This window comes from Triturus cristatus, chromosome 7, assembly GCF_964204655.1.
Source record: "Triturus cristatus chromosome 7, aTriCri1.1, whole genome shotgun sequence".
Lineage (NCBI taxonomy): Eukaryota > Metazoa > Chordata > Amphibia > Caudata > Salamandridae > Triturus > Triturus cristatus.
In genome coordinates, this window is record NC_140590.1 from 1,090,504,059 (window position 1) to 1,090,529,675 (window position 25,617).

Genomic DNA, 25,617 nt, shown 5'->3' on the forward strand with positions numbered 1-25,617 from the left:
TCACGCTTTCCTTAGGCTGGTAGCCACCCCGCACATACATCATGACGTCAGCAAATGACGCAGAGTGTAAGGGCCCACCTTGTTGGTTAAATGGAGTTCACGATGCCGGTGGGGTAGGCGGTCCCCTGTCGCACATGCGCACCTGTAGGTAAGGGCGTGGCTAGTAGGACTTGACACCGGTTAGCGACCTTGCCGTCGGGCCAGAAATGTTAGAATGCAAAATTCAGGCAGGATGTTAGATTCGGATAGGAAACACGCTGTATTAGACTTTTGTTAAGGTTAGCCTTTGATATTTGTCTTCAATACTGTAGATCTAATGTTATGAATTTTGCGGTTCTTAACATATTGATGTAATGCTGATATTCATCCTTTATTGTTTTGTATAATAAATACGGCCGGGGGGTCCCTGACCCCCCGCCTTCCAAAGACAACTTGCCTATGTCAATCCTTCAAGGTGTGGTGTGGGAAGCTGGGAGGGGAGGGTAGCCAGTCGCGGACCATGAAATAGACATTTCTAAGTTTACCTCAAGAGGAAAGAAGGGAACATTCGGAGCAATTTAGAGAACAACCATGTTTTAAGATGTAATTTGTGAAGACATTTGTGATATATGGCATGTTACTGGCAACTGTACTGCTCACTTTTTGAAACTGTTTACAAAACATGTATGTATGCACCAAACGGTTGCTTGAGTTTACACAGTAGTCCAGGCGAAGCACTTGTGAAAAAAACGTAACTGTGTTGGACTTTACCTAAAACTATATAAACATTTGTAAAGCTCACGTTCAACCCTAAGGGCATCTCGGAGCTGGGTGACAGATGAGCACTGATGCTTTCCAGACTGGCCGGCTCCATCACCCGCGGAATGCTTGACTTTCAATAGCACTTATCGGTCAGGGTTCTTCCTCGTCTCTACTTTGCAAGCAAACATGTTAGCAAGTGCCTCTGTCGATGCTGCAGCGCCAATGCATGGATGGTGAAAGCGCCTCGTGTTCCTATCTTAGGCAATTTGAAGCGCATGACTTTTATTATGAAAATATAATGTTAGATTTGAATACTTTATGATACAGTGGCAATGCCTTCTTGGTTTTTGTGCTCGATTGTACTGTTTTCTACTTGCAAAAAAGCATTTAATGGTGGCGGTTGTGTTTTTTTGTTGTTGTTCAGCCCATTTTTAGAACCTACTTTAATTTTTCCCGCTCTAATTCATCATCCTGTTCTTATTCCTCTGGTAACAGCTGGATGTTTGAATTTCTTAGCAATAATATGGCAGTGTATATGCTTTTACCTTGCTGTCTACAGATATAATTGAACTATTACCTGTCATGCAGTTGTTATCATAGTGCACACTTGGTAAAAACATATTGTATTCGTATGACGTGCTACATATTGTCATGATCACAAAAGATTTTAATTTGAATATCTAGATTTTGATGAAAATAGGTGTGGTTAATGTCATTCTTTTCTGCATGGTACGGAGACAGTTTAAGCAGTGCCTCTTTTAAGTTTGCTGTTTTAATACACACGTGATAAAAGTGCCTCATCTTGCTTTAGGCACTGTATTTTATCATGAATTCATCTGCTTTATGCCAAGGTCATTATGTTAATCACTTCACTTTAAGAGCTATAACACAACGTTTGTTTTATTTGGCAGTTAGATTTACTCTACTTTAACTAACATATCCACTAATAAACAGTGTGACGGCCAGTCCTATTGGCTGTGCGGTGCAGATTGAATGTGTTTCCTGGTGTGCAATTGGCTCAGAATCCCCCCAGTAGCTGTGCTAGTATTGTAAAGGTTCTCTGCTCAGTAAGTCCCCAAGTGACCCCAGCAATGTCTGTAGAGCTGAAACTGGCAGAAGAATTCCCGCCTCCACAAGGAACAGTGCTGAACAACCATGATGTGTTGGATGGTTTCTTACCACTGATAGTAATATTTTACAAAGTTTGCGTAAAAGTCCAACGTCCGCTCTCAAATGCAGTCTCTGGCTGCTCAGTCTATCCTCCTAGATCTAATAAATGATGGAGTCGAGACAGGGACTGTGATGCTCTTTCTACTTTATTGGAAAAGTGGCACAAGGAATAGCAGAATCACAAGAGGTTCCTAGAGAATAACGTGTTAAGTCGGAGAAAGAGAAATTGATCCCTTGTGTAGAAAGTTGGAAAGGGCCTGTTTCCACCAATCAGCGTTGTTGCAGAATTCATCAAGTAGCATGAAGACCAGGGGCAGTGCTACCCTGCAAGAGAGAAAAACAGACAATGGTGAATAACTTACTACTGTATGAATGAAATGCAAACCCCTCTAAGTAGATCACTGTAAAACCAACTGATGCAGTGATAGCAGACTTCTTTGTGCATGGTGTGTCAACATAAGCTGGCATAATTTTGCCCTTCATCAAGTTGATACATTAGACAGGGAAGGACAGTTCAGAGGGGCATTTAACCGGATATCTTAGGGAATGTGTCCTGAAAATTAATATACCAGCCTTTGTATTTGTTTAGATTGATCGATGGCTTGTAGTGGTAGTGTGCATGCTGCCTACTGAAGAGATTGTCATTTTTAGTTCACGCTCTAGCCCTGTGAATGCACACCTGCAAATGAGTGAACTTTGAGTCATGTGCACTTATGAAACCGGGTTCTTAGTGTGTTTGACTCAGTTCCCTAATAAACATCATCATTTAGGCTTAACCCAATTAAGGTCGCACACACTTAGGGGGGAGGGGAGCAAGCACTCGGTTTAACACACATGGAAGTTGCCTTGAGACTCTTCAGTCTATAAGTGGCTTTTTAAAGTGACAGCCCGCTCATAAAAGCGTGTGTTCAGTCCTTCGCAACATTTATGAACAGGGCAGTGTTCTGTCTGTCCCAGCCCTGAAGAGGTTATATTTATTCACAAAATGCCACCTCACAGTGACACCTCTACCCTGCAGTTTTGCTTACATGAGGTGAGGAAAACGATTGGGCACGTCCAAGCCATATATTGTTCTTGCCTCTGAGCGATAGTCCGCTGTTGACAGCGGGGTGTGTAATCACCTAACATTTGCGTACTAAGATGGGAAGCTGTGTTATTCTCTGAATTAACCAAGCATCGGGGGTGCTGCCTATACGCTCCCTTTTCCCTTTGCTCTAGCCACCCTAGTCAAACACAGCTTCATTTATGATGACACCGTTGTTTCCAACAACAATTCGTGAGGCTCCTAGAGGACACCAATACAACATTGGACACATAAAGAGTATATTCACAAATCCTTTGCAAGATTACTAGAGTCTGTATGTGCAGAATATGGATAACACCACCCCTGCTCCTCAATTAGGTTTTTATTCATTGTAGCACCACATTGGGCAAGACAGTACCTATCATTGCATGTAGTCAGAATGTAGTGTCTTTTTCTGTTTTTCTGTCGTCCATATTTATGGGCAGAGTCTGGACCTATAACACACCGTCAGACATTGAGCAATCAAGCTCACAGACGAAGAGTCGTAAGTCAATCTACCTACACACACTGAGCGATCCCCCCAAAAAGTCACTCTCACACTGATCCTGATGAAGACCCCCCTGAACCACAAGGGCGACCTAGGGCAAAACAGGTCAACCAACCACTAGGTGCTCTGGATCACTAACACGTCAACTAAAGCTCAATTTTTATTCTTTTTTAATATTATTCCTTTCTGACTAATAAAATACTTCCTACCTGAACTGAGGTAAGTTTAACTCACACTTTTCACTATCTACCTATCACTTAAGGCTTCCTAAACCAAACAGTCTCCCTCCTGGTGGAGGACAACAGATTACCTGGAGAACCCAGGTGATTAAGACCCGATGATGACACTGCTCATCTAACTGAAGGAACGGGGTATAAACATAAACTGCACCCTTGACGGAGACATTTTGACTCTGGAAAACTGACACACATGATTTATTCCCTTTGATTGTGACTTAACCACCCATTAAACAGCAGAACCCTGATGTTGTTGTGGTGGCCATTAAACAGTAACTTTATGGGGCACATGCATCAATGTAGACTTTTGCGGTTCCTTAATTGCGAATATTAAGGAATCGCAATTAAGCAATTGCAAAAGCCAATGCATGTAGGAATCGCTATGAAATTAGTGATTTCTAAACATTCCTTAATTGTGACTCGCAAATTGCGAGTCGCAAATAAGGAATGCCTTCCTATTCATGAATGGGAGATTGCATGCGCAATTTGCGAGTACCAATGTTACTCGCAAATTGCGTGTGCAATTTCAAGGGTGCAAGGGAGTCAAAAGGACACCCTGTTGCACCCCTGAAATTGACCTGTGCACACATGCTGCGCATACACATGCCCCAAAAGCATGTGTGAGTGTAACCTACAACTTTGAAAAAAGCACTTTAAGGCATTTTTAAAAGTTTTTGCAAATTACCATCAAGTACAAATTGATGGTAATTTGCGCCCCCATTTAGCAAATTTGCAATTTGCGATTCCATCATGCATTGCATTTAAGGAGTAGCAATTTGTGATTCCTTAAATGCAATCGCAATTTAAGAAATCTAAAAAAAATTGCGATTTCTCAAATTGTGAGAGGCTGACAGTTTAATGCATCGCAGAAGCCCTTATTGCGGATGCAAACGGACGATTTTTTGCGAATCGCACAGTTTGCGCTCACAAAAATGGTTGATGTTGACGTTACATTATGGTATGGTATGTTATTTATTCTATGTATAGCATGTAGGTAACATCAAGTCAGCGCAAGTCACAAAAATTCATATGATGTTGAATTTATATAACATGGAATTTGTATAATGTCACGTGGTTTAATTTGTATAAAAGGTCACGTCACACCACTTGCCTGATGGCAATGATTATGCAAAATAGGAGATGTCACGACTTGGAACCATTTCTAGCAGGTATAAACAATTTTGTTTTAATTTGATGTTTATTGAACATTTGAAATGATTTATTATTCATTTAGAACAGTGTATAAATGTTGTTGTCTTTTTTTATTTTATTGGATGTTTTTAAATATCTGAACAAACTAATTTATTCTGATCAATTTTCTAACAAGACCTAGGCACACAACTAGATAATAAACAGTATGTAATATTATTACAACAATTTGATTCAATCAAGAACGATCCATAATCATGCTGCTGTAGTGTTGCTGTTTCATTAATGCGATTTTCATTAAGCCACAACAGAAACTAGCCAACCCGTGTTTCGTCGCATGTGGAAAGCAATTCCGCGACTTCCTCAGGGCTGAATATTGAAGTCTAAATCTTTGTATTTGCATTGCCGGTGATAATTCCAACCCGACTGGGCCTAAGCAGTATCTGCGCACAGTTAATCTTGAAGGAACGCCGGGCTGCCGGTTCAGAGGTTCTCCGGCATGCCACAGCAGTGTTCTTTAATATGACCAAAGAAGATAGATGTTGACCGCGCTGCTGGTGAAATAGCTCACAGGCTAGCTAGAAAAAAGTCCCAAGGTGCTGGACTCAAGAATTATTATAGTGACCAATGGTGGTGATTTTCGTTAGGTTGAGGGGGAACGTGATTAAAACTGAGATCGCGTCTTTAGGGTAATCCGAAGCGTGTATGCTGTCAACTCCTCACGGCAGTCATCTGTGTTCCGGGTAGTGGACTATATTTGATCTGATCAATGTCTGATGTGAAAGAGTGGTGAAACTCGATTAGTTCATGGAAATTGCCCTGCGATTGGTTAGAGAAATGCTTGCAATCTTTATATTGGCAGTCAGGCCCAAGACAAGATGACTGCTCTTTCTGATGTGACTACCGCAGCCATTTGAACTCAGTTAGCCAGCTCTATGCCTGGGGTCACTGAAAACCACACTGACAGTTCTGAACAGTATCATACAGCCGCGGCCCGTGCAGGGCGTGTTGGTGGGGCGGTGACGTGGTGCAGAGGAGGGGCAGGGTGGGGGGTTGCAAAATGCGGCATATGGCCGATTTCAGGTAAGTTACGAAAACATTTAATAAAACGAATTTCGTTGCGCGCGCTGCATCGCATTGCTGGTATCATAGTTGTGTTTTTCTCATCTCAACCACATTTGGCTGGTGTTAACCTCCAGTTGACAACCAGTTTTTGACCAAATTAAGCCTTTCATCTTTCTCTGCTATATACATCAGAAGTTTTGGTCCTATGGAGAAAGGAGCAGTGTATACATTACTTGTGGAATATAGCTAATTTTCACAGTTTTCTGCAAATGCTAAAGGCAAACCTTTCCATACCATCTGGGCACTTACAAACTGGGACACTTACTAGTTGTGAAAAGAGGCATATATGTTGTAGTTCTGAAACATGTCGACTCTGCCTCTTTATGGATGAGTGAAAATGCACTCTATTAATCCTTTGGGTGGTGTACAAAGGCAACAATAAAATTAAATATAATGATACCCCAAACAATTTTGTCCTTACCAACACCACCCGCTTTACTACAGTATTTTGCAGGATAATCTAAACTAGATAATGTTGGTGGGTCACTGATATTATGTTGCTCTCGCAGCCATAGATCACCACACCTTAACATATAGACGGTATCCATCATTTATTTTAGTTGCACTTTCAACTTTGGGTTGAGCTAAAGGTGGCTTCAGCATTTGCACTGTGTTGCTGCACACTCTTTCCTAAAGTTGGACTTGTGAGTATTAACAAAAACAGTATACTATATTAAAAATTACCATTGGAAAAATGATCTTGCATGACAACTTTCACAGCAATTATTTTAAGAACTTCTCAATGTATCCATTTTATACAGCTGTCAGACGTGTCTGGCATAGACATAAGGTTGGCCGGGTGCGTAATAATACTGTGCTAATGATTTGTTTTTGTTAGCTGATGATTTCAATGCCAACATTTCTGGCCTGTTGTGCTGTGATTCCATCTACTGAGGAAGGATGAGAGTGGAACATACTGGCAACCTGATTAACCCCTTCGCTGCTGCGGACATTCCGCTGCAGCGCTGGGGGGGGCAGGGGGGCAGCGCGGCGGGCCTGTGCTCATGACGGAGCCGCTCCGTCATGAGCCACAGTTGAGCTGTGCTCATGACGGAACGGTTCCGTCATGACTCCGCCCATTTGCGTTGTCGCCCCGCACAGGCGGGGAAACAGCGCCGCGCAGGCGGAGCGGCCGCCGGCAGGATTGTCATGACGGAACCGTTCCGTCATGAGCACACGACAACCGTGGCTCATGACGGAACGGTTCCGTCATGAGCAGGGAAGGGGTTAAACAGCAGAATACATCACCAAGAAAGGTTTATGATGGACTTTATAGATGTGTTTGATATGATTATTTAATTTAAAAGTAAGAGGCATGTTGAGTGTCCTTTAATAGTCTCTGTGGACAAGATTGACAGAATAAACTCTTCAAAATAATTTCCCACTGTATCAATGAACATAACCTTCTGGCAGTCTCCTTCTAACTTCCACATTCACCCCCATGCTGATTTACCTTTCCCAAAAATTGAAATAATTATTTGATGTGGCAGAAAGTTATAATGGGAACATAAAGATATGTTCCTAGTAACCTAAAATGTTGACAGGGTATATTCTTGATATAATAAACACCTTCCTTGATGAAGGTGTACAGGAATTTAGTACATTGTAGTCTTATGTTATTTCTTATAAATCCCCAGTCTCTGCTTTGGAGTTGTTTTTCTTTTAGACAAACTTGGAACCTCAACCTTGCTTGAATGTGGATATATATACACACTGTGCTAAGAATAACAAGAGTGGGAGATTTGTTTTTGTCCTGGATCTCACTCCTGTACTTTATCCCCAGCGCCAGAAACAAAATTAATGGGGCTTTTCCTCAAGTGTATATTATGCTGCAAGAAACTCACCATTGTTGCTCACTGTCCGCACTTTTATGCATTAGCTACAGACCGGGTCAGATTAGGACCAAAAAGAGGCCCGGGCAACAAAATAAAAGTGACACGCAAAGCGAATCAGATAGATAAAATATAGTGCCACCTTCCGAAATCATGCCAGTTTTGAACTTGTAACGTCATGCTGTATGGGTATTTTTCAAGGTATTGGACACTGCATGCATTTGTGTTTGCTATGGGAAATGTTTGTGGTAATATTAGGGACTATAACGTAAAATCCAACACACAGGGCCATAAAACAGGCCCACAAACAGCTACACAGCCTGCCCACATGCTGATCTGTCAATAGGTCAGTCTGACACTGGCAACAGAGCCACTAGTGTGTGCATTAAAATAACACAACTCGCAAAGACTATATGACGTTACAATGCAAACAATTAAAATGCATACTTTTACAACGTGGTTTTTACATCGCAACTACCATTACATTGCATGATTTTACAATGCCTATGATTACAATGCATTTTTAGAAATTAGATTCACAATGCATTCCATTACAATGCATACCATTACAACACATACCATTAATACTTTTAGGGTAACAGTAGGGTAATTGTTAGATAGTGTAAGGGTAAAAATTACTATTCTCACTCCAGTGAGTGCAACAGTAGGGTAAGTGTTGGATAGTGTAGAGGCAAAACTTACTATTCCCATGTAGCCCAAAACCCATACCTACCCTAAAACAAAAAAATTCTCCATTACTTACCTTAAAATGCATTGTAATGGCATGCGTTGTAATGGTATGCATTGTAATGGCATGTGTTGTAGTGACATGTGTTGTAATGTCTGCGCTGTAATGCATGCAATGTAAATGCAGATTCACTGTAAAGGTAGTGCATTGTAATGACTGTGTTATAATGGTTGTTTCCCCTCTCAAAATGTGCATCAACATTTCTCTCTAGGCAGATTACATTTTGTTATAGTTGGTGTCACCAGGTGCGGGTAACTCATGGTGTCACCCCCTCACGACTTACCGCATGGACCTCCTCCGCTCCGAGTCCGTCAGTGGACACAGTTGGCAAATAACGGGACCATACAGAATCCTTAGTAACGTTTGTAAATGTAGGTCCTATATTTACAAAATGTGCCTGTTAGCAACAGTGTGATAATGACTCATTAATCAGGTTGTACAGTGGGCTGCCTGCTGGTCAACAGTTTATTGGAATTTATAATATCATAGGTATGGTACTTTGTACTGGTGTGGTGTTCCCACTATCCAGCAACACTATATATCAGTGGTCGAAGTGGGGGTAAAAAAGTAGGGGAACTGTGGGTGGAGAATCAGAGTGCGGGAATAATCCAAGGATTGGATCAGTGGGCGGAGCCCTAGGTGTGGCCAGAATGCGCAAACATCCCAATTTTTTTAATTTGTTTGGTTTCACTGCCCAGTTTTATCAACCAATGGATACACATGAATATTTAAGGTATTAATGAGTTATTGACAGTAAAACGTATTCACAAAGTGGGATATGCTTCTAATCACAGAATGTCCCCAAATACGATAAAATGTGGAAGCACAAGCCATTTGTCTCCGAGCCATGGAGTTTCTATCATCAGCACTTCTCCCTTTTCCAAAACAGCAGTTCAAACATGAATGGCTAACAATCCTAGTTTGCAAATGTTTTCTAAATAATAATGGCTCTTCCATATTTACCTCATAATGCAAGATCTGCAGCATGATCTGACCATTGAAACTAATAAATTGTTTGTAGCTCAAACGTATCAAAAGTTAATAAAAAATGTGACTTGTGTTGCTGCGGAGTAAATGACAGTTAATAGCTCACTGTTCTATGTTAGGATTTTACCTTATAAACTGCAAGTAACAAAAGGATCTCTCTGACAAAAGCAGTAGCCCACTGGCCTATTTACATTATGTGCACTTTGTGATCTGCATGGTACATGTTCTTTGCAGCAGGTACATTAACCCTCTGAGCTACCTTTCCATGAGCCAAATCTTCCATTAGACAAAATTCCGATCTCTCTCTAGGAAGAACATTAATAACCAGAGTCATCATGACATTTTTATTGTTACTGAAAATTGCTGGAGGCCAGGAAGGAGGCAGCAAGCGCCTTTAAAACCATAACAGACTTGCAAAAATGATGCCTCCATCTAAAGTCAGCACCTGGTGCGGTCACACCAGTTGCACCGCCCTAGAGCTGGCCCTTCTCAAGGGTCCTGTGATCTCAGTGACAGGGTCATTGTTGTTCTAGGGTGTGCTGCTTCACAGGCCTGCCCGCAAGACTGGAGGTGAACTTCAGTATGAATAGTGGTGGACAAGCCTTGAAGGTTAACCTACACTTGTCATGCTAGGGTCCACCTTCTGGTGCTACGACACTAGGGATTATAATGTCTTGCGAAGCCTTCTAAGGTCTAGCATGAGATAGTGCTCTCTCAGGAGAGTGGCCTGGTGGACTGGTTATTAAGGCTGAACCTGGTTCCCCAGTTCCAAATTCAGCAGCTCTGGCCATAGTGCCACATCCTCTCCCCCACTGAACACCATAAAGCCCCACTGAGAAAATCTCAGACTGCCTTCAACTACAACCCAATTGTTGCCAGCTATAAACACCTGGATGCGGTTCAATTTAAATTACGCACTGGGCAAGAGCAATATGTGGCCTACAAGTAAAAAGTGACAGCATCCTGGAAAAAGCAAACAATCATAGGGAATGCAAAATTTTGCAAACCATGTGAAATGTAAGCAGGAACAACATGGTTACCTTAACGTTTTTACACTCACTGTTCAGAAATCAGTGAGTGCTTTTGCCTGATAAGTTAAGGTCATAACAACAGGGCCCTGAATGGACCTATTTCAATGACCATTGCTTATATCCTTACAAAACGTAAGCAGTATGGTAAAAAAAGACAACATCCCTAGATGCAGAGCAGCAGTACAAATTTTGTTTTTCAATCGTCACATTGCAGTACCTCCAGGATTGGTGCACTAGTTCCAAGCCCTGGGAAAACAAAGCCAAGACAACAAAAATAGCGCTTCACTGCAAACTCTGTAAAAGTGGCGCTAATGTGTTTGGGTGTGTATAAAATCAATCTGGCCAGTTTGCTACCACGCTGTCTTACTTTATTTAGTTATTTATTTTTCATATTTTTAAACTTTTATTCCCGATGCTGCACTTTGGAATTAAATGTCAGAAAAATACGACATTGATTTTCCAGCAAAAGTGATTTTCTTTTTTGGATCCATTTCACAGGGTAGCAAATAAAAGAAAGGAGAGGAAAGAGAGTGAGAACCCCGTCTTGCAGCCACTGTTTCAGTAAGAGAAGAACTGCCGGGCAAGCAGGCGAGAGGCCTCAGCTTGTACACAAAGCTGCTGTGCCTGAAAGTCGTCTTCGCAGGCCTCCCGACAGCTCAAAAGATGGGCCCACAATTCGGTGATCAGAGGCAGGCAACCTCGCTCCACACTGCCTTCGCCCTCCCCCTGCGCCCTGCTGGGTGTCACCCCATGTGAGGGTGTCACCCGGTGCGGTCCGCACCCCCCGCACCCCCATAGTGACACCGCTGAGAACATCTAAATGCATTGGCAGGATTAAGAGCTAACTTGATGAAGCACTTGACAAGCTGACTGAGTAAGGTGACCAATGGATCAGCCTCGCTGGTCTCGTATCGTCAATATTAGGATGGTAGTACTAGGTTCTTTTAGTGTTTTGATAACTTGAGGTCTTTAGTAATAAAACTGATATGGGCAGGAGAACATTCCTGGGAAAAATGGAGTACACTCATTCTGCATTATTTAGACGGGTGATTTGGGGGGGCGTGTACAAGATGGCGAACGGGATGGTCACTTAGATGCGGGGGAGGAGTATGTTTTGTGACAGGAGGGTGGCCACTAGATGGCAGGCTGGAACCAATGAAGGAACCGGTTGATGGTTGGCCGGGACCACGATGATACTGAGGCATCCGCTGTGCCCAGCCACACTGTAAAGAGGAAGAGATCCAGGTGGAGGGTAGAGGTGGCAGATTGGGCTTTCTGACAGGTGTACCCTCATCCCTGGGGAATGTGGTGGTCGGCGCACGCTGTGCTGCGGAGCACAACCTAGGAAATCCTTCACCCAGCAGGGAACGCCAGTAGTGGTCGATGCGGGCTCGCCGGCTTAATGAGGCTCCTGCAGGGAAAGTGATGGAGATGGTGACAGAAGGAGCAGACCACCTCCCCGATAGAGTCTGAGTGTAGCATTAGGTGGCTGCAGAAGGTGGGGGCTCTGCTGAAGCCCAGAGGAAAGTGTCTAATTGTTTTTTGCCCTGCATGCCCTATGGCTGTCCTGCATAACCCGTCACTGGATTCTATCCCCCTCTCAGCTGCCTGGAGGATTGGGGACGCATAGTTACTGTTGCCTGCCCACTGGTCATTCAGGACATCTCCTCCCAATACCTGGTGAGACAGCAAATTGTGAGGTGCGGTGCTGCATATACCCTGAAGTACCTGGGATGGCCTGCTGCCTATGGGGCTATATGTACCAACATGTAATCATAGTCACAGAGATTGTAGCTGCAGTTTGGCCCCCCTTGTGTGCCACAGGACTGAGGGGGGACTTTTATACCCCTAATAATGCAGGTTGTTCTAGCTAGATCTGTATTCCTGGACTCACTAACTATCCTTCGCAAATAGCTAAAGCCCAGTAAGGGAGAGGTGGTGATATCTCACAGGCCCAGGCTGTGGTGGAACTGTCATTGTCCCTGGTTGAGCTCCATTTTCACAGAACTGCTGGCGGTGGTCAGCAGCCTGAAGTCCTCCATTGAACCAAAACTGGACTCTTTTATAATTGATATGGTGCTTTTGAAGGATGATCATAAAAAACTGAAAGACTGAGTGCAGCATGTGGAGCAGGCACTGGAGATAGCCCAGCCCACGGTCACAGATCATCAAGCACAGATAGAGGTGCTGCAGAAGGAGGTGGCACAACCACCGGCCCGAGCAGATGATTTTGAATGATGCTCACAATGGAATAATATCAGGGTAGGTGTTCTGCTGGAGGGGGCAGAAGAACCAAGCATGGACCTGTACCTATAAACGTGGCCACCCTCTAGCATCAGGCACCTCTGAGACCGGTGGTAGCATTCTTGTGCTGAAGGCCCTGGATGCTGCAGAACAGCAGGATCACTATTTTCCCAGATTACACCATGGATGTCCGCAAGCTGCATGATGCATTTTGTGAAGTGAATCACTGGCTCCGCACACTGAAAACCACGTACACGTTGTTGCTTCCAGCAAGGTTGAGGGTGGTATCTGACACTTAGACATTGTTTTTCACCACTTCTGAGGAAACGTGGTCTTGGCTTGAGTCTAGGGAGGATCAACAATGCACACCTCCATCGGATAATGAAGGTGGCTGGCAGCCCCAGAGGTGCATGATATGAGCCACTAAAAAAGGTAGCCCGCACGAGGCAGTCCCTCCAAGGCGCAGGCTGGCTTGGGCGTAGTGGAGGTGATAGCAGTGGTGGGACAAACCTTGGCCTTTGACCAGATGTACAGGAACTCTGAGGACCTTAATGAGACTCAGCGAGAAGACAAACTGGTGCTGGAGCTGCCGGAGGAATTGTGGAGTGGTCCGTAGATCACCCCACTGACTGTGGACCTATTTCATTCTACTTGAGTATGGTATATGTCTTCTTTTTCTTCTTCCTTTCTTATTCCATAGCTCTTCCTAACCATTGAGCATGCAGTGCAGTGGCATGCGTGCAAGAGTGGGGATGGGGAGGGATAGAGGCAGTGGTTAAAGGGCAGACACTTGCAGTCCTGCACCAATATTTGTGAGCGAGGGTGTGCTTCGACATAATGATGATAGCGGGAGATGAAGCAGCGGAGGCTTTTGGCTGTGTTTGTATCTGGGATAGATTACCACCAGCAGTGCAGAAGCTCAGTAGTAATAGCCAAATAATTACCAGTGTTAAATGGCTGTGACCGATTGAGGGTGCACCCAAGGAGTGGGAGTTGCGGGAAACAGTTCCATGATAGTTGAAAGTTTATTTGTTGGTGTTCATTTGCTTTACTGCTTAGGTCCTCTGTGGTCTTGCTCACTTTTTGAATGATGATTTGTAGTGCCATTACTGCACTTAATAGGGAGAACAAGACCTTCAGAGAATACATGGTTTTGATCTTTAATGTGAGGGGCATGGGAAATGTTACTAAGCGTCATAGGATCTATTTCTACTTGCGGAGGCGCACTGCTCAGTTTGCTTTCCCTCAAGAAATTCACTTGATCAAGGAGAAATTTATCAGGCTACGTAAAAGGTGGTGGAGACAGGTGTTGGGCACCACATATTCAGCATGCGCCAGAGGGTGCTACTATGGGTTGCGCTGGGAGTTCCATTTGTTTTCGGGCACACTCTGATTGATCCAAAGGGCCGTTATGTCATTGTAAAGGGTATGGTGGATGGTGAACCCTTCACATTGGTGGTACTGTATGCTCCGAACTTGGGATAACCCATGGTTTTTAACTGGTTCACTCCTGCAATCCTGCAGTCAGCCATGGGTCTGGCATTGTGGTGTGGGGATTTAATTGTGATCAAGACCTGGTACTGGACAGCTTGATTCCCCCAATACCGGCTGCTCAATTGCACATAAACTCCAGACAACTGCAACAGTGGGCCCATGAAAAGGCAAGTTGTGGATGTGTGGCATACCCTTTATCTTTGCGCCATGACGTTTCCTATTACTCTCATCTAAATGTATTCCACACATGTATTCATTTGATATATGCTAGTAAGGGACTGAAGCTTGCCTGTACAGGGGCCAAATATTTAGCAGGGACATTATTGGACCCATTGTGGGTGATATTTGGATGGGGCTGAGCTCCATCATTGATACCTATGTGGTGACTGCAGCCCAGGGTACTAGATGATATACCATACAGGACACAGGTGGTAGAACAGATTACTCAATACATCATGGAAAACAAAGACACAGCTACAAATGTAGGAGTAAAATGGGATGAATTCAAGGTAACGATACAGGGGAATGTATGTCATCACATTTCGGCATTAGGAGGAGTTTTCAACGGGAACTACTCAAGCTGGGGGGTCCACTGAGGGAAGCGGAGTAGCGATAGGAATCAGATCCGGAGGGCCTCTATACACTACAGGACATTAGACACTCACATAGGCAGATGCTGCAATGCCTCTCTATCTTCAACTGCAGGTAATACACCAAAATGCAACATGAACTGGGAGATAAGGATAGCAGTTTACTGGACTGGTTGCTTATCTCTGAGTGACCCCAATTTGTCATATGGGCCATCCAAATGGTGAATTCCCAGTTAGCTTCAACAGGGAATGTGAGACATTTTATTCAACAATTTGCTGGGCACAAGTGACAACACACCCCAGCGACATAGTTGCATACCTACGACCCCTTGATATGCCGAGACGTGACCCGCTCTTGAAACAAGAACTAGATGACTCACTGACACTGGAAGAAATTATCCTGGCTATTAGCCAGATAGCTAGAGGGAAAACACCTGGCATGGATCAGTTTCTTCCACATACCGGGCGTGGCATGCCCTGTCTGTTGAAAATGTATAGTGGAGCTAAGAAGCTGGAAGATTGTCAGGCAGCATGAGGGAAGCCTTAATAGAAGTACCCCTGCAACCTGGTAGAGAACCCCTGGAGGTAACATCATATAGACCCCCTCTTTACTCAATCTTATCTATAAGGTATTGAGTAAAGCACAATCCAATGGATTGATGCCTATGGTCCACACAGTAATCCACTTAGACCAGAATGAGTTTATTCCAGGCTGGAAAACTTTTTTCAACTTGCATCAGTAATTTGGGATTATGGATTGGGCACACCAGACAAATAATCAGGGATTAGTGGCCTTTCTTGACATAGAGAAGGCGTTTGACACCCTGGATTGGAACTGTATACAGGCAGCCCTGGAAAGCTGGGCCTGGTCCAGGAGTTTTGTAACTGAACACAGGTGTTGTATGAACTCCCCATCTCTACGGTACGCAGTAGGAGGCTCGTTTCTGAGAGTTTCAGGATTGAGAGATGCACCAGTCATGGGTGTCCATGTCCCCCCTGATGTTTACCCTGGCCATGGAGCCACTGGTGTTTATGCTCCATAAGGGGGTGCGTGACTGAGGATATACAGTTGGAGGCCATCCTAACATAGTCTCCATTACACGGATGACATACTAAAATATTTGTAAGTGGACTCTTTCATTCTCCCATGTGAATGTCGACTTTAGACACCTTTGACCAAATATCCGGACTGCAAATTAACTGGGGGAAATTATGTCTCTTCCCATTATTGCAGACCCCTGATGCCCCATTGTTATGGAAGTATGACAGGAACTGGTGGAGGGGAACCTGGGAAGGGCATGATCCTCGATGCGACAATCGCTGCCCTTCTGGACACAACAACCTCTATCACTTAGGGGGAGAGATGTCCATTGCTAAAATGTCAGTCCTTCTGTGTCTCCCGTATTTCTTGATAGTGCTGCAGGTGATTTTGAAGAGAGCCTTTGTTGTGGACCTTCAGTGGTTACTGGCCGCCTTGATCTGGACGAATAAAAGGCATAAAGTGAAACTAGAGACGTTATATGCCACACTAGAGGATGTTGGGTTGGAAGCTCCCAGTTACAAGTTCTGTTAAGCCGCAGTCCAACTCCAGAGGCCCCTCCAATGGATACTGGATGAGGCCAACCCAGAACAGCTTCTGACAGGGACTTTGGGGCCTGCTCACCCTTGGAGTGGCTTTTGACTTCCCCCCATACTGCAGTCACCAATATGCCAGCGTGGACTTGGAAGATATATATATTTTGGGGAAAACAAAATATTCCTTATATGCCTGGCCTGCCACTCTGGCCCCTCCCACAGAACAGACACTTAACCAGGACCTTCCCGGTGGACTCTTGTACAGCTGTTGGGTTGAAGACCTCAGGGGATATAATAGTGAATGGTAGTATCTGCACTTTCGAACAATTGATGGCCGGAGATGGACTCGATCCAGGGCTGTTCCTTTTGTACTCTGCACTGAGGAGAGTGGTGGGGAACCTGAGGAGATTGGAGGGGAACCCTTCACATATTGCTGGCCCGCTGGACCTGATGCTGACATTGACTGGAATCAGACAGGCTATCTCACATACATACAGGGCGCTCAAAGATCACAGCACTGATGAGAGGTTCCCAGGGCTCAAGGTCTAGTTGGAGGAGAAATTAAATGTGGAATTACAAGATTCCACATGGAGGAGGTTGGGTTCAATAAAAATGATTATGCCGAACGCAAGGTTTAGATTTACGTAATTCAATTATTTGCACCACACATACCTTTATCCAGACAGAATAGAAAGTGTTTTCCACGGCACTGGGAAGAGGTTTCCTTGATGCCAACAGGTTAATCCACACCTCCTCCAAATGGTATGGCTGTGTCCAACAACTGAGTTCTTCTGGCAGACAGTGTTTGCCTGCGTGTCAGATGCTTTCATGACACTGCTGATGGGTCTCCAAATGTTGACATTGGTATGAGCAAAATGGCATATCACAATGGCATGGAGGAGTGCACTCACCCCTACCATGATTGTGTAGCAAAGGGAAGTGATTCCATGGGCAAATGCAGAGCTATTGGTTTGGATAGATGCTCGAGCACGGGATGGGAGATGTAATGTGAAGGAGCAATGGAATGAGTATTTAGCCAGGCAAAATGTAATTCTTTCCCTCACAGACAATGCTACTACATCTTAGACATAAGGCCGCTTGTTGGCTGTAGCCGTGAGTAATTTACTGCCTATTGGAGTGTTCTAAGGTTCTGACTCCTAATGTACTTTGAGAATGGATGGAGCTGGGCATGAGCGATTGAGCAGAGATGATGGCTCATTTTTTTTTCATTTTTGGGATTGTGCTTATCCATTATGTTAATATTGGAATCATAATGGCATGATTGACATGTTCTGATTTTCATGATCCTTATGTTAAGCATTTGCAGGTAATTGTTTTGATGTACAGGCTGCTTGAAAAATACTATAACTAAGCTTTAACCTTTGTTTTTTTATTGAATAGCTGCAAAATGTTTCTGGACAAAGCTATACCTCTCTGAAAAGCTCTAAGAAGAGCATAACACTGTGTCAGCGGTTGCTTTTACTCATTTCAGGTTGGCTTGGTTGGTATTTTAGGAATTCAAAACTGTAATACTGTGCCTGGAGTGGTAAAAGACTTGTGTCATTTTGTAGCTCGGCATGGACAGCACTGTGCTAGTCCTATGCTTAAAGACTTTGCTGTAAAAATGGCCATATCTCGGTATGGATGGCAGTGTACTCCTCCCATGCTTAAAGACTTTGAGGTGAGCAGATCTAGAGTGTCACTGGTGTTGAGAGTGCTCTATACAGGAGCTGCTTTCCACCTAAACTTGAGAACCACCCAGAGTTCTCTGTTTCATTTCTGCATATATAATATATATATATATATACACACACACATACACATACACATATATATATATATATATATATTATAAATTCACAGAAAAAACCATAGGATTCAGGGACGTTATATTTAGTTGGATATTTCACTCGTACAAAACCAGAGAAATTCGTCTGTTACAGTTAGTGGAGCTAACTCTAACTCGCTCCCCAGCAATTCACTGCTGATGACATCACATATTACATCACTCATGACATAGTCAGTGACATCACTGATGACATCACTGATGACATCTCAAATGACATCACTTATGGCATCATCCAGTGAATGTGTGTTTCTGTAAAATTTAAATATGTTTTAGATATGTTAATGCCAAGGTGTTTTGAAAAATGAGTTGGCGTATAAGTGTCTGGGTGGAGGATTTAATAGGTGTGTAACTGACTGTATAAGTGATTGATTCATTGTGTCTTACTGAATGCATTGGTTAGTGACTAAACTGTGTGAATGTCTGTATGAGTCTGTCTGTTGTTGTGTAAACTGCTACATGGGTTGGTGAGTACCTACATGAGTGTCTTTATGGGTTATTTATTGGTTGCATGAGTATCTGTAGGGGTGCCTCAGTTTTTGTGTGTGTGGGTGGGTGAGGGTGTGTGATTTTCTGCATACATGTGTGAGTGGATAATTTAGTGGGTGTATGGGTTCAATAGTGCATGTGGAAATAGCTGTATGGGTGAGTGAGTGTGTGCATGGGTGTGTCAGTGAGTGAATGGATGTCTCAGTGGTACATGTGTGAGTAACTACATATGTGAAAGGCAGTATATGTGAGTCTTGGAGTATATAAATGACTATATGTGAGAGTGAGTGATTGTGAGAGCGGCGGTATAAATGAGTGTGTGCTTGTGTCAGTGATTGTATAAGAGAGTAAGTATATGTTAGTATCTGTATGAATATGTTAGGTAGTGAATGTATAACTGTATAGGTGAGTAAATGGCAGTGTTATTGATTCTTTACATGACTAGCTAGTTGTGTCAATAACTTTATGGATGAGTGGCAGTGTGTGAGTGTCTGTATAGGTGTATGAGTGCATATGATAGTGCTGTATTGATGAGTGACTGCATGTATGAGTGACTGTATGGGTGAATGAATGAATGTGTGTGTATACCTAGTCAGTGGTATGTAGTAACTGCTATTGGTTTGTCTATGGTTTCAAAAATGGTAGTCTGTATTTTACAGTGGCTGTACCAAAGCTTATATTAGGGAGTGAGGAGGTGCATGCAATTATCACATGGATGATGTCATCAGTGATGTCATTTGAGATATCATGAGTGATGTCATCAGTAATGTCACTGACCATGTCATGAGTGATGTAATATTTGACGTCATCAGCAGTGCATTGCGGGGCCACAAGTTATAGTTAGCTCTTCTAACTATAACGGCCGAATTTCTCTGGTTTTGTACGAGTGAAATATCCAACTAACTATAACATCCCTGAAACCTATGTTTTTTTTCAGTGAGTTTCTAATGTTTTTTAAATGCTAATTTCTAACTATAACGTCTCTGAAACCTATGTTTTTTTTTAATGAATTTCAAAGGTTTTTTAAATGCTAATTTCTAATTAAAATGTTCATTAAACCTATGTTTTTCAGTGATTTTAAATTATCATTCCTTTCTCAAACTGGTAAAACCAGCCGATATCGCCAGTTTTCCAGCAATAGCTTCCGCAAAAAAAATCACCACAAATGAGATTGACAACTAACGATATGCAGAGTAGGCATTCCTGTGCAAAAATACCACAAAAACACCACTTCCCGATATTTTCAATGACCAGCCAAATCTGCGATGAGATCCAAAAACAGGCGATAACCAACGTTAGCAGTAAGAATTAAACATCTGCCTTTTACTGGTATAAAGCAGGACGACTACCTACATTGTGAAAGGGAGCCCAGCCCAGAACCAAATCTGAAGAACAACACATGTCATAGAGCTACTGATCATGCAGCTCTGACACCCAAGAAGGCCACAACCCCTACCACCCACAGGAGCTCCCCCCAGACCACCCCGCCACTACCACTGAGGCAGCGCAGAACAGGACAGCAGGCCTTCCAAAAACGGCATGGCACCTCAGCCACACAATAGCTGAATGTTGGGAGATGTGGCAACTAAGTATGTGTGAAGGACGCAAGTCACCCATCAATAACAATGCACACAATACCAAGTGTAGAGGTGCTGTGCTGGACAGACCTCACTATGCAGAGCAGAAACCTCTTCATGTGGACATATGCTGTGGGTGCTTGTAGTGTTGTGGACAGTGGACGCAACAATGATACCTCAGGCAGTGGGGAAGATTTCGGTCACGTAGTTGTGTTGTCCCCCCTGTAAGCGGAAGCAGAGTGGGCTGGTCCAAAGTACGGCACTCCAGCGCAGGAGTGTGAATAAATAGGCCGGGGCTCTAGGCATGGTTCAATTCTGGGAAGGCCACAGCAGAGGCCCTCACCCTGCCACGAGGCCGCCGATGTGATCACCAACCTCCTGCATAAAGGCCCCCTGTGAACCCAGCAGCACAACACCGCAGAATTATGGCTGTACTGACTACTGCCTTCGATGTACAGTGCGGACAGCAGGGCTCACAATTCAGATCGAGTCGCAATTGCAGATGACGCAGTCGAGTAGACAAGAGACATTGCTCACAGTCCGGCCCGCCCGGACACCGCATCATGGCAAGCTGCACACAAAATGAGTGCTTCAGGTGCCACTAACTCTGTGCACAATAAGTCATTGCCACATAGCCTTATTAAGGCAGAATTCATTAGACAAAAGGCATTGTTACCAGTTTGGCCCTCCTGGACCATGCATCATCGCAGGCTGCGCACACGCTGAATGCTTCTGGTGCCACTAACTGTGCAGTTCAACTCAATGCCACGTGTCTGCGGGCCCTTGTTGACTGCTGCCTCCGGCCTACACTGCGGACAGCAGGGCTTACAATTCACATCGACTCGCGATTGCAGATGAAGCAATCCAGTTGGCAACGCTGGTTGCTTCAGGTGCCACTAGCTCAGTGCACCACAAGTCATCGCCAAGTAGTCTTATTAAAGCAGAATTAATTAGACAAAAGACATTGCTACCAGTGCCTCCCGCACACGCATGTTGCTTCAGGTGCCACTAGCTTAGTGCACCACAAGTCATCACCAGGTAGCCTTATTAAAGCAGAAATAATTAGACAAGAGACATTGCTACCAGTGCGGCCCGCCCAGACCACGCATCATCTGAAGCTGCACACAAGCTGAATGCTTCTGGTGCCACTAACTGTGAAGCTCACGTGGCTATGGGCCCTTGCTGACCGCTGCCTCTGGCCTACACTGTGGTCATTAGGGCTCACAATTAAAATAGAGTCTTGATACATTAATTACAGAGTCCAGTAGGCAACTAACTATAACGTCCCTAAAACCTACATAATACCCTTTTAGTATCCTTGCTTCAAGAACTTGTTTTATATCAATTATAGCTTTAGTACAATGACCTAATTCATCTTGCAACTCCAAAGGAACACTGAATGGCAGTCTACACTGCAGACAGCAGAGCTCACAATTCGAATTCAGTTTTCCTTTATTTATTGCAGAGTGAACTGTACTCTATGTTCTCTGATTTTGTCAAGAAGAAGTCACAAAAAGCATTCCTCGATGTCTGTGCTGACTACGGCCTTGGATCTACACTGCGGACATCAGGGCTCACAATTAAGATCGAGTCACGATTGCAGATGGCACAATACAATAGGCAGCAGACATTGCTCCCAGTGTGGCCTGCCCGGACCATGCATCATCGCTGGCTGCGCACACACTGAGTGCTTCAGGTAACACTAACTGTGCAGTTCAAGTCAACACCAAGTTGCTGTGGGTCCTTCCTGACTGCTGCCTCCAGCCAATACTGTGGTCAGCAGGGCTCACCATTAAAATTCAGTCTTGATTCAGTAATTTCACAATCCAGTAGGCAACTATTATGTCCCTGAAACCTACACATTTCGACAATGTATTCTATACATATTTCATCTTTTGTTCCATACGCCTACACTGCGGTCAGCAGGGCTCACAATTTGAATTGAACCTTCATTTATTAATTGCAGAGAGAATTGTACTCTATGTCCTCGGATTTTGTCAAGAGGAAGTGACAAAAAGCATTCCTCGATGTCTGTGCTGACTACTACCTTCCATCAACACTATGGACAGCATGGTTCACAATTCAGATTGAGTTGTGATTGCAGATGACGCAGCCCAGTAGGCAACAGACAATGCTACCAGTGCAGCCCTCCCGGACCACACATCATCGCTGCCTGCGCATATGCTGAATGATTCTGATGCCCCTATCTCAGTGCACCACAACTCATGGACCCTTTATGATACAATCTTTTGTGTATATTTTCAGATCTGCTGCCCCTACCTCAGTGCACCACAAGTCATGGACCCTTTACGATTGAATCGTTTGTGTATTATTTCACATCTGGTGCCCCTACCTTAGTGCAGCACAAATCATTGACCCTTTATGATTGAATCTCTTTGTGTGATCCAATGATTACTGTTGTACTTGTTGCCAGCACCAACCATTCCCTGAGGTCTGGCTTACACTCACCCCACACGCATCCATCACAGACATTACTGGACATGTGACCCTGGTAATAAAAATGAGTTGAGCGCACATTCCCGTACCCAGTTCCACTATCTTTCTAACTCAGTCTGAGTGTTCATTATGTATGCATGATGCTGGCCCTGGGCCCTACCACATTACATTGTGCGGTGGACAGCGTACGCAACCATGTTACCTCTGACAGTGGAGAACACTTTGGTTATGTAACTTTGTCTCGGTCATTTTTATAAGTACATGTGTATAGACTGGATCATTACAGTATTGCAAGGAGAGTATATAGTGAATTTATAAGTGCTTAGGGATTTGTGGAGTGATTGGATAAGTATATATGTTGGTGCAGCCTAACCCCGAGCACGATTTGGCCCTATTTGGCTGCCCTCCATGTGCCAAAAACTGAAATGTGGACATTGTATGGCCCTGAATTGCTGCAGCTGCAACACTCCACTGAATGTGCAATAAACATTCATATCCACACAGATGTGTCATGTCCACCATCTTTCATGTGTAGAAGTATGGATGGATGTAGGGTCTGTGATTCCCCCTACCTTCCATGTTGGCCATGTTGTGGGACTTGCGACCTGGGTGGAGGCAGCACTATAACAGGGACACCCACATCAGTTGATTCCTCATACAGGCCAGGACGGAACCACGCCAATAGCTCCGGAGTCATTCTTCACTCCCTCACGCAGGACTGGCATAAGCCAGGCCAGCCCACTCCGCTTACACTTACAGCGAGGAATGACAACACTACATGGTCCAGGTTTTCATTGCAGTGATCTGCTGGTCACAGGTCTATTTGTCAGTACGCCACAGCCACTCCCTCACGGCTGGTTTACACCCACACCCCACCCATCAAGAACATGCATTACAGGACATGTGACCCTGCCAATAAAAAAGACCATGCGCATGAGCTCTACGCCATTGCCATTGTATTTCAGACTTGCTGGCACCGGATGCACTACGGCCGACACAGGCACACCGCCATGGGACAGTAACTTTCGGTGCACTGAGGTAGGGGCACCGTAAGTGCAGAGCGGGTGTGCAGCCTGCGATGATGCTCCGTCACGGCAGTCTGGACAGATCAGGTTTTGTGTGCCCTGCTGGACCGCAGTGTAGGCCTGAGCCATCGAACAGCAGGGGCCTATTGCCATGTGGCATGGCCTCGCTGGTCACAGAGTTAGTGGCACCACAAGAGCTGAATGGGTATGCAACCTGAGATGATGACGGGTGCACTGGTATGTCCTCTGCCATGGTAAAATCAAGACACAGCACCAAATGTGAGACCTGGTGGCCTGCGGAGCGGGGCTGCATGATGTGGAGGGTGCCCTGTCCGTGGACCCCGGGCTTGGTGCTTGCAGCGGCACGTGGTGGGCCCTTTTTTCTACACGCAGGTGATGGAGGTGAGCAGAGATGCTTGTTTACGCAGTGGTGGGCAGTCACGTATGGGCGGTGGGAGTGGATTGTGTGCAGCAGCTTGCGTACGCAGGAGCGGGACAGCGATGAAGGCGTGTTAAGTTGTATGTACTCTGCCATTACTGATTCTATACTATGTTTCAGATGAGTGAGCTTGAGGGCTGCAGTATGTCTCTGCACGTGGTTGGAGACACACCGGTGGTGGAAAGGTGAGCTGTGAGGGTTTTGTTCGGAGTGATGGCACTCACACTCCCTCTCCACCTCTCAGTTTCTCTCTCTCACACTCTCTCTCTCTCTTCCTCTCTCTCACACTCTTTCCCTCTCTCTTTCTCTCTCTCACACTGTAACTCTCTTTCTCTCTGTCTTCCTCTCTCACTCTTTCTTTCTCTCTCTCTTCCTCTCTCTCACTCTTTCTCTCTCTCTCCCTCCTTTGATGAGCGCGTGACACAGAATCTTATCTTGTTTTTTGTTTTGCAGGCTGCTATTCACAGATTGTCGACCCCCCTGACATGGGTCTCCCGCCATGTGGCGATGACTTAAGTTCCACTGAGTTAGTGCCAACAGAGCTGACCGGGTGTATAGCCTGCGATGATGCATGGCCTCGATACACCATCTTGGCAATCATGACCGGATTTGAATTGTGAGTTCGGCTAGACTGCGTGTACGCCACACACTCTTCGGCGTTGTACATTGAAATGTTCTCGGGCTACTGCGATATCAAGAACCAGAATCAACAGAATCAAATGTGCGACCTTCACGTCATGGGCCCTCTTGGATATACGCCGGTGGTGGAAGGTAAGCAGAGATGCTGGTTTGTGCAGCAGGTAGTCACCTCTGGGCGGTGGGAGTGGATGGTGTGCAGCAGCTTGGGTACGCATTTGCGGGATAGAGATGAAGGCGTGTGCAGTTGTATGTACTCTGCCATTACTAATTCTATACTATGTTTCAGATGAGTGAGTTTGAGGGCTGCAGTATGTCCCGGCACATGGTTGGAGACGCGCCGGTAGTGGAAAGGTGAGCTGTGAGGGTTTTGTCCGGAGTGTCGGCACTCACTCTCCCTCTCCATCCCTTCTTTTCTCTCTCTCACACTCTTTCTCTCTTTCTCTCTCTCTTCCTCTCTCTCTCACTCTTTCTCTCTCTTCTTCTCTCTCACACTGTTTCTCTCTTTATCTCTCTCTTCCTCTCTCTTTCACTCTTTCTCTCTCTCTTCCTCTCTCTCTCACTCTTTCTCTCTTTCTTTCTTCCTCTCACACTGTTTCTTTCTGTATCTTTCTCTTCCTCTTTCTCTCACTCTTTCTCTCTCTCTTCCTCTCTC

General features: G+C 44.6%; 1 protein-coding gene across 2 annotated transcripts in view; it reads right to left on the reverse strand.

Annotated features, from left to right (window-relative positions):
• Positions 1-2,039: 2,039 nt before the first annotated feature.
• LOC146811144 (uncharacterized) overlaps positions 2,040-25,617 on the reverse strand; it is a 217,621-nt gene continuing 194,043 nt past the window's right edge. For both annotated transcript variants that reach the window (XR_014966688.1, XM_085618211.1), the window contains one exon: positions 2,040-2,235. The gene's annotated coding sequence lies outside the window, so the exon portion shown is untranslated. The remainder of the gene's footprint in view (positions 2,236-25,617) is intronic.